Here is a 9,487-nt window from a genome sequence, read left to right on the forward strand (position 1 = left end):
TAGCTATTGCTAAAACTGCAAGGAATTTTTAAACCCTCATTGTATAGCTTAAAATAATTTGAAACTGAGGTCCATCACCAGTTAAGCAAAGCGGTGGTTCGGGCAGGGAACTCACTTTTGACCTTAGATGGAGCACATTGGAGGCGCTTTCAGTACCAGAACAAACTGTCAATCGAATAGCTAGTATCTTATTTGTCTTTCACCCCTTCAGTCCTGGCGGGACCTCAGGATCCTTTATCTTAGCGCCGCATGTTAACGCATGCCATCGGAAATCACGTTGGAACCACCCAGTCTGAGGTCGTGTTGAAATATATGTAAAATATAAAAAATTGTCCTGTTCTCACATATACTCAAAGGAGTTTATTCTTAAGCTTACTTTTTTTTTTTTTATTCACAAAAATTAATTCAAAAACTGAAAGGGTTAACCTACTACTGAAAGCACTGGAACGGTTGCATAGCAACGCTCAACAAATAGAAGAACAACCAAAACAGCAGCAGAGATACCTAATGGTGCTATTTTAAGCTGACATTTCACATAATTGATCGGAAACACAAGCAGGTGATTCGAAAAGGGAGTTGTAGAAAACAAGGCTCAGGTGTTTGGTAATGGGAATCTTCTTGGGCAGTAGATAAACCCACACTGAACAGGATTGTTAATCCAGCTGCTTTCTGAGCTGCCTGACTCACGGACTGTTGAAATGGGTTTATTCGGGGTGTGTTCACACTGATTTGTGTCAAAACAGTTTCAGTCCAGTCAGCTTGAACTATAAAGTTGGGTGTACAGTGATATCTGATGTACTTCTGTTAATGTTTTCCACCCGTGTGACTGTATGACAGGGCAAGAGTGATGCAGCATTTTCAAATAAAAGCAATTATTGACTGAGGCTTTTAACTCGCCTCAGTGGGAGTTTTGTACGCAAAACATACCCAGTCACACCACAAACAAACCCCATTAATGACTTCAGACTTAGCCACTGTGCATTTCTTGGTCAGTTATATTTCTCACTAAAGGAAAAGTGGTGACCAAGAGAGACAGTTGTGGCTGCAAACAGTGGAGGACTGAGGGAACAGACGGTTAAGATGAGGGAAGTCAAAGCCCCTTTGTGGCTTGAAACTTGCATTGCACAGCAGGGGAGACTTGAGGTTTGATGCAGCAAAGTTGCCTCAAACTAGGTCTCCTGGTCTCCAGGAACCAGGTTTCAAGCCACTGTTCCTGAAAAACTGACTTTGTGTCACCTCAGCTTTAGAGAGGCTTGTTATGTCTGAATTATTAATGACTGAACAGATTCCTCTAGATACCTTCCAGCACCTTGTGGAGTCTGTGCCACGTTGTGCCAAAACTATGATCAGGGCCAGTAGTGTGCAAGTATATTAGAACATCCCCTTGCTTCTGTAGTTTTGATTTGTGGAAATGAAATCAGACCACTGTAACTGAAAATGACTTAAACAGGCTACACATGCAGTTAATATAAAACAGTAAGAGAAAAGGAACACAGCCACAAATGGTAAAATGCAGGAGACTTTTTAGAAGTTGTTTAAGATGCCTAATTAAAGAACAAAGTGTTCTAGCATTTTCACATGAGTGCCTATTGTTTCTATATTGCTGATTACTGACCTAAAATTGAAATTCTCACACCCTGAGGTTTTCATGCAGGTTGGTATCTAAAGGACATAAATGACAAATCTTGTGGTGTTCGGATAAATTTGCACACTGCTGTATATATAAACAGTTAAGCAGTATACAATAGAGCTGTGGGACAGTGAACACTTAACCTCAGTGCAATCTACGTATATAGTATATAAAAATAGTTGTATTTATTTCCAAAGCTTTTTCTCCAGTGCAAAATGGGTTAACAAGACTGATAGCTGATGAAGCTGACACAGTGTCACAATTATAAATGTTGATACTTATTAACTCCCTATCTTAGTCATCCTTGATCATAAACAGAGGTCTTCAGTGACCCGAACTGGAAATCTGCTCAGTTTCTGAGGAAGGAAGGTATTTGGAAAACTGAAACACAAACTGCGAACCCGAAGCTAAACAAAAAAAAAAAAGAAAGAAAAAGAAAAGCGAACACACATGCTTTCACTCACTTGTAAAGCTTCCAAGGGCTAAGAAAGCTGTATATCTTTACAGGGCCTTGGGCAGCAAGAAAGAAAACAGGAAGGGAAATGGGAGGTGTGGAAAGGGAGATACAGATGGTGGAGTAGGGAGGGGAAGGAGAGAAAGGGGAGGGAGGAAGGGGGATATGAGTCAACTGTGAGTCACTAAAAGCTTGCAGGGTCAGCATTTTGCAATGCAAACCTAACTAGAATCATTAACATTCCCAATCATTGGATAAGTAGGCTATTAACACCCACCCCACCCGGCACAGCTGTAAATATCAGTGCTATCGTAACCGTAAAGCTATGAGAAGTTTCAGAAAGGAAACTCAAATATAAAACTGCATGTGACTGACAGGATAATCAACCATCACAAAAGTCAAGCTGGAATTGAACTAAGGAGTAAATAGCCATACTCTCATCAGCCTTCTATGAGTAACAGCTACCAATATTATTCATGCCTGGTAAAAGCATGGTCGCGTTGTGTGCAGGGTGAGTCATACAGTCAGGGGAGCGCAGGTTCATGTCCTCGCTGTGCGAAGTCGACGGTCTTCGCTGGGGATTCTGGCTGTGGTGCACCCCCGCTGGTTAGGAAGACAAAACGGGAAGGGAGTGTTTCTCCTCATCACGCTACAGCCTAGTGAGCTCAGATGGACACCCGCAGGGCTGGCCTTTGCTCTCCAGAGGCCGGTAGTTCACTGACATCGGCTGGCGAGTTCCTGGGTGTAAACTGGCTTGGTTATGGGATAGGGGGACGTCCACTGAACCTTCAGTTTTCCTGAGTTGTGCGGGGAATTGCTGCGATAAGGGAAATAATTGGTAAACACTATCCGTCCCCACTTCTAGGAATTTAAAAGGTACTGTTCATGACTTTATTTGAAGGCAGTTAAACTTTAATCTAGTCAGTAGGTCATTAGCATACATCTCTTGGCATTGCTGAGACTTGGAAGAACATTGTGTAGCTTTTACACATGATAACGTGTTCTTGTTTTGTTTTTAACACGCTGGTTAGATAACAAATTACTTAACCCCAAAACGCAGCAACGTAATTATAAAAAAAAAAAAGGAAAATGTTTGAAAAACGACATGTTTGTAGTAATTGCGTCAGTAATGATAGCACAAGTGAATGACTTCAGTCTCCATGGCTCTAGCCTGCCCTGGACTGGAGGGAGCACCCTTTCGCTTAGAGGGTGAGGGAGCAGTTCAGTCTCCATGTCTCAAGCCTGCCCTGGACTGGAGGGAGCACCCTTTCGCTTAGAGGGTGAGGGAGCAGTTCAGTCTCCATGCTTACAGCCTGCCCTGGACTGGAGGGAGCACCCTTTCGCTTAGAGGGTGAGGGAGCAGTTCAGTCTCCATGCTTACAGCCTGCCCTGGACTGGAGGGAACACCCTTTCTCTTAGCACAGTTCAGTCTCTGTGCCTCAAGCCTGGACTGGAGGGAGGGAGTGAGGGGGTACACAATGACCGGTACGAATAGAAGTGAATGGACAGTGGTCTGTTTACACGTAATGTAACCCACACACAGATACTCAATGTCTTATAACTCTGCTATATACTGCTTTACTGTCAATATACAGTATAAGTCACAAATCTAACGTTTCTTTTGTGTAGGTAATTGAACCCACTTTTGCGAATTGATTTGGTGTACACATCGGAGTCCTTCCAAACTGAGGAATGTTTTGATTCATTCCAGAAAAGTCGGCTGTGAACTACACTGTGGCACGCAAAAACCTTTCAGCAACAAAAACAGTATCATGACAAGCAGTCTTGAGAGGTCAAATCTAAGCCTGTCTGTGCTGTCATACATGTAAAGCTAGGAACAGTTTCTGCTAAAACCTTCTGCTAAGGAAACTCATGTGATGTCTGTAAATGACTGTGCACTATACAAAATGGTATCAATGATTTCTGAACAAAATTAGCCAGAACTGTAACCCAATGTGATCTTATTGAAAGCAGTTGTATTTATAATAAATTAGACATTGTTAAGGTATAATTGAAGCAGCCCAGTATACTGGTGTGTCGGTTAATTCCACTCATTATCAACAACAAACCAAAGCAACTGGAAAGTTGTGTAATGAAATTGCTGTCATTTTTCATATTTGTACTGTTAAACTCCCAACGCTAAACACCATACTGACTCGGTTCCATAGTGTAGTGGTTATCACATCTGCTTTACACGCAGAAGGCCCTGGGTTCGATCCCCAGTGGAAGTATTTCAGTTTGTTTTGGAGGCTGTGTGGTCCAGTGGTTAAAGAAAAGGGCTTGTAACCAGGAGGTCCCCGGTTTGAATCCCACCTCAGCCACTGACTCATTGTGTGACCCTGAGCAAGTCACTTAACCTCCTTGTGCTCCGTCTTTCAGGTGAGACGTTGTTGTAAGTGACTCTGCAGCTGATGCATAGTTCACACACCCTAGTCTCTGTAAGTCACTTTGGATAAAGACGTCTGCTAAATAAACAAATAATAATAACAATGACCTCATGTACTGTAAGGAGTGCATTTTTCCTCCATAAAAAGCAATGGAAAAAAACTGAAAACATTTTAAAGTTGTTTAAAGATGGTGCTCGCATTAAAAATGGATGCATGGAAGTAGGAAAAATTGCACAAGTGGCCAGGATTCGATACATGTGGAAAATAGACGAATGTGGCAATAGACAGATTAGTCTGTGCTAACATACCCTATGGTAGTTACAATAACAGTGAATTATCTTCCAGAGTAAATATCTTATTGACCCTTGTGCTTTTGAGTAAAAGCATTTTGGATTTTTTAAAAAAAGTGTTACATCTTTACATCTGGAGCCCTGGGTTTGAATGCAACTCAGGTGTGGTGTTATGCTAGGTCCAAACCTGCACGATTTAACTGTGTACCTTCGATTTTATATATTTGTTTCTCAGGTAAAAAAAAAATATATTTCAGTCATGTTCTCTGTTAATTGTGAAATACTAGTACTACTACTACAACTAATAATAATAACAATCATACATACATACATACATACATATAATAATAATAATCATACATACATACATACTAATAAGAATAATAATCATACATACACACATACTAATAAGAATAATTACCATTAATTTCAATGTATAGTAATTATTGTCATGCAGCAGATTCTTCAAGATACAGTGAAACTGGATGCATTTCACGGTCAAAATATGCATAATTAATACATGACAAAAATAACTAACTGCAAAAGTCTCCAAATCATCAATTTATTTTTTTCCTGATTTCTCAGGAAATTCTTGCTTTATTTATTTATTTATTTATTTTTCATTTAAATAGGAGCATATTTTTTTTTAATCTAAATTGCATGGCTATTTTTCATTGCACAACAACTATTAGATATTTAGAAATTCCAGTCGTCAGTTTGCTGGAGGGCAATGACCAAAATGAAATGTAACCAGCAGAATGCAGAGGAGTGGCTGCTGTAATTAAAGACCAACCCCTTTTATCATGCAAACTTGGATCAGAAAGCATTATCCCTGGCATCATTTCCACATTGTATGTGTACTGAAACTGTGCCAGTTTTGACCCATTCCATTAGTCATCCCTGCTCTCTTATTCTACAGGAATGCATGCAACTTATAAAATAACAAGCACATTCTGTCTGCACAACCAGGAAACTCTGAGGATAATTCTTCACTCGGATATCTCACTGTGTAGGAACGCGTTTTAATATACAAACAAACAAACAAAAATGTGTTTGTTTATTTTTTTGTTTGTTATAACAATTTGTGCCTGTTCCCTTCCCTCTCCGCTATGAAGTGTATCATTTTCAAATTGATCAAGCATGCCATTCCCACATTTTTAAAAGAGTAACAGGGAACAAGTCTTCAGCCTTTCCAAACCTTATCTTAATGCCGTATGTTAACATATGCCTTATCATGTATCACGCTGGAACCTCACAGGAATCCTAGGTCCCAGTCTGAGGTAGTATATGTAAAACAAAAAATGTTCTTGTCCTTTTCTCATTTATACTCAATAAAGGAGTTTATTCTTCAGTTTATTTGACAAAAATAATTCACGACAGGAAATTTAAAAGATATATATTCCAATTTGAAGTGTAAAAAAACAACATCGATAGCATTTCTAGCGCTAGCTAATAAGAGTAGAGATTTAAAAAAAAAAAAAAAAAGTTATCTCCATTTGCAACCTCTCAATAACCTCTCTTTCTCCAAGACCACTAGCCAGATTTATTGGTAGGCCAGATAACATTAGTAAACAACACATTAAATGTAGTTTTTCGTATATGGTATTTCAAATATAAAATATATATAAAAATAAAAAAAATCTGAGGTTTTCATTGTGGTTCATCGTCATTCCTGTAAGTAACCTCCACATGGTATTTCATTTTGATTCGTATCCCCCATCTGGAACATGTCTGTTGTCAAGGAAATATATCTCAACAGTTTGAGTCACTAAGCGAGGGTGAACAGTTGTAGTCCATTTGATGAGCCGACCAGCCCTGCAATGAAATTCCAGACACAGTTAATAGAAACCACCATGCTGATTGCCTTGGCAGCCCAATTTCTATGTGAGCAAATGGATCAAATATCAGCCCGCCATTTTGTGTGAATGGGCTGTGTGATACACATGATTGCTTTGTTTTACATTCATATTTTGTTTTATTACAGAATCTTAGTACTGGGACTGCAAATTTATTACACCACCGCAAGATTTGTCAATTATGTCCTTTTTATATACCTACCTGCATGAAAACCTCTGAGTTTGAGAATCTCTATTTCCAGTCAGTAATCCTTGATATTATTATTAATTTCTTAGCAGACGCCCTTATCCAGGACGACTTACAATTGTTACAAGATATCACATTATTTCACGTTATACAGATATCACATTATTTTTACATACAATTACCCATTTATACAGTTGGGTTTTTATTGGAGCAATCTAGGTAAAGTACCTTGCTCAAGGGTACAGCAGCAGTGTCCCCCACCTGGGGTTGAACCCACAACCCTCCGGTCAAGAGTCCAGAGCTCTAACCACTACTCCACACTGCTACCCTGATATAGAAACAATAGGGACTTGTGTGAAAATGTTAGACCGCTTAATACTTTAATTAGGCATTTCAGTGTTTCTTCAAAGGGACTGAGCACTAATGGGGAGAATAAACTGAGTTGACTTTATCAGGGTTTCACCAATAACCTGACAAAAGATGCATTAAAACACAACAATATGTTTTGCTGTGGAACTTGACATATACTTGGTATGGTGTTGGTTATTGTGTGGTGTATTGTGCTACTGTATTATTATTATTATTATTATTATTAATTCATCATTTAGCAGACACTTCTATCCAAGGCGACTTACAGAGACAAGGGGGTGATCTATGCATCACAACTGCTGCTGCAGAGTCATTTACAGTAGGACCTTGTTTTTTATATCTCATCCGAAGGATGGAACTTAGAATATTTCAATACAGCAACTAACATGCAAACCTTCCAATGGTATTCTTTTTTTTCAAGTGACATGAAATGTGAAAATCAGTATGACTAACACATGTGACTGTCAGAAGCTTGTCCTCATTGATTTAGTCATTTTGGAAACTGTAATCTCACTGAGTGTCTGTGCTCATTATAAACCCACTCTGATAGGCTGGCAGTAAGACTTAAGTAAATCTTAAATTAATCCAGACGTTTTAAAGAGGACATGATGGGAATACAGTGTTGGATGGATTTTCAGGAAGTTTGGATAAATAGGTATGTTTGAAACTTCTGCATTGGCACTGTATTGTGATTCAGACAGCTCTGTACCCACTTAGAGCTAGCAAATGAATTCCAGTAAATGTGAACTACCATCACTGCATCCATCTCTTATTGTCCTGTGTCGAAGTTTAGTGTTAAATTATCTTTAGTATTTCAGTGCTGTACTTCGGATCAGGAATTGAAAACACGTGAGTCACTGAAAAGTGAGTAACACTCAATAACACATCTACATATGTGTGTATATATTTAAATATAAGATTTAAATGCAATGCACACTAGAATATTAAAAATAAACAACAAAAAAAGAACTTTTAAAGTAACAGAAAAAGTGCACAAAGTACAACATAAAAGCACATCTTTTAAGGGCAGTTATGTCTGAAATAACTGACCTAATTTGTAAAGGGAAATATGACATAAAGAAAACAAGAGATAAGGAGAGGTTCCATTTAAAGTAGGTCAGATTGAAAAGATTAAAGTGTCATAACAATTTGACACTAACTTTAAAACAAAGCACCTGTATCAGCACGTAATTAGTTCAGCAGAGTTTACCAAGGTGTGGTATTGTTGCCGTGGAGATGACCCGCAACCCTAGAACAACAAACCAAGCAAGAAATAAGCTGAGCCTGTTAAAATTCAGCACAACGTTTTTAACTGGAAAGCAGCAGACTTGTTACAAAAAATGTGTTCAGGACGGAGCAGCTCTTTAGTTTGTAGTTGTTGTAGGGCAGCAGTGTGGAGTAGTGGTTAGGGCTCTGGACTCTTGACGGGAGGGTCGTTGGGTCAATCCCAGGTGGGGGGACACTGCTGCTGTACCCTTGAGCAAGGTACTTTACCTAGATTGCTCCAGTAAAAACCCAACTGTATAAATGGGTAATTGTATGTAAAAAAAATCACGTGATATCTTGTAACAATTGTAAGTCGCCCTGGATAAGGGCGTCTACTGAGAAATTAATAATAGTTTCCTGGGGGGGAAAAAAACACACGTAATGCAAGCTAGATAAGACTAATTGTCTTTATATCAAAGTCATTGCCAGCTTTATCACATTACAAGATTATGCAAGATAACAACTTAAAGAATGTGTTTGTTTTCCCTTTTTACATATATATATATATATATATTATTTGTTTGTTTTATATAAAATATGTTTAATTAAAAAAAAATATGTTAAGAGGCGGTCAAATAAATGACTGACAGCTAGGGAAAAACCCTACTCTATTTTTACAAAGGCAAAATGGCAATGCCCACCTAAATGTTAGATCAGTGAGCAGTACTTCTCCACAAACCCTGGCGCCCGTCTCACTGCTGCTCATGTCAGGTTGTTTAGGGGGATTCCGTGCTTCATGCTGAACAAAGAGGGCACTTCACTCTTTTATTTTCGGTGGCATGAAGCTGTTTTATTAACCTTCCTCTAAACTGCCAGGATTTTTTTTTTTTTTTATCATGAAATAAAAATGTATTATAACTTTCCTAAAATTGTATTCCACACCATGTCATTATTCTGATTTGACTTTTTAAAATTACATACAGTACCTTCTTTATAGGATGTGCAATGTATACCTTAGATTCCCATATGGGACCAATATAAATATACACAGAGAGAGAGTACAATGTGGACATTTTAATGTTAATATATATTATTATTTATAAGCAGA

The 9,487-nt window shown here is 38.5% G+C and overlaps 1 non-coding gene across 1 annotated transcript; it reads left to right on the plus strand.

Moving 5' to 3' along the window:
• The first annotated feature begins 4,242 nt into the window (after positions 1 to 4,242).
• Positions 4,243 to 4,315, plus strand: trnav-uac (transfer RNA valine (anticodon UAC)). The gene has a single exon. It is a non-coding gene; the product is annotated as a tRNA-Val (tRNA).
• Positions 4,316 to 9,487: the final 5,172 nt, after the last annotated feature.

This window comes from Acipenser ruthenus, chromosome 30 (assembly GCF_902713425.1).
Source record: "Acipenser ruthenus chromosome 30, fAciRut3.2 maternal haplotype, whole genome shotgun sequence".
Lineage (NCBI taxonomy): Eukaryota > Metazoa > Chordata > Actinopteri > Acipenseriformes > Acipenseridae > Acipenser > Acipenser ruthenus.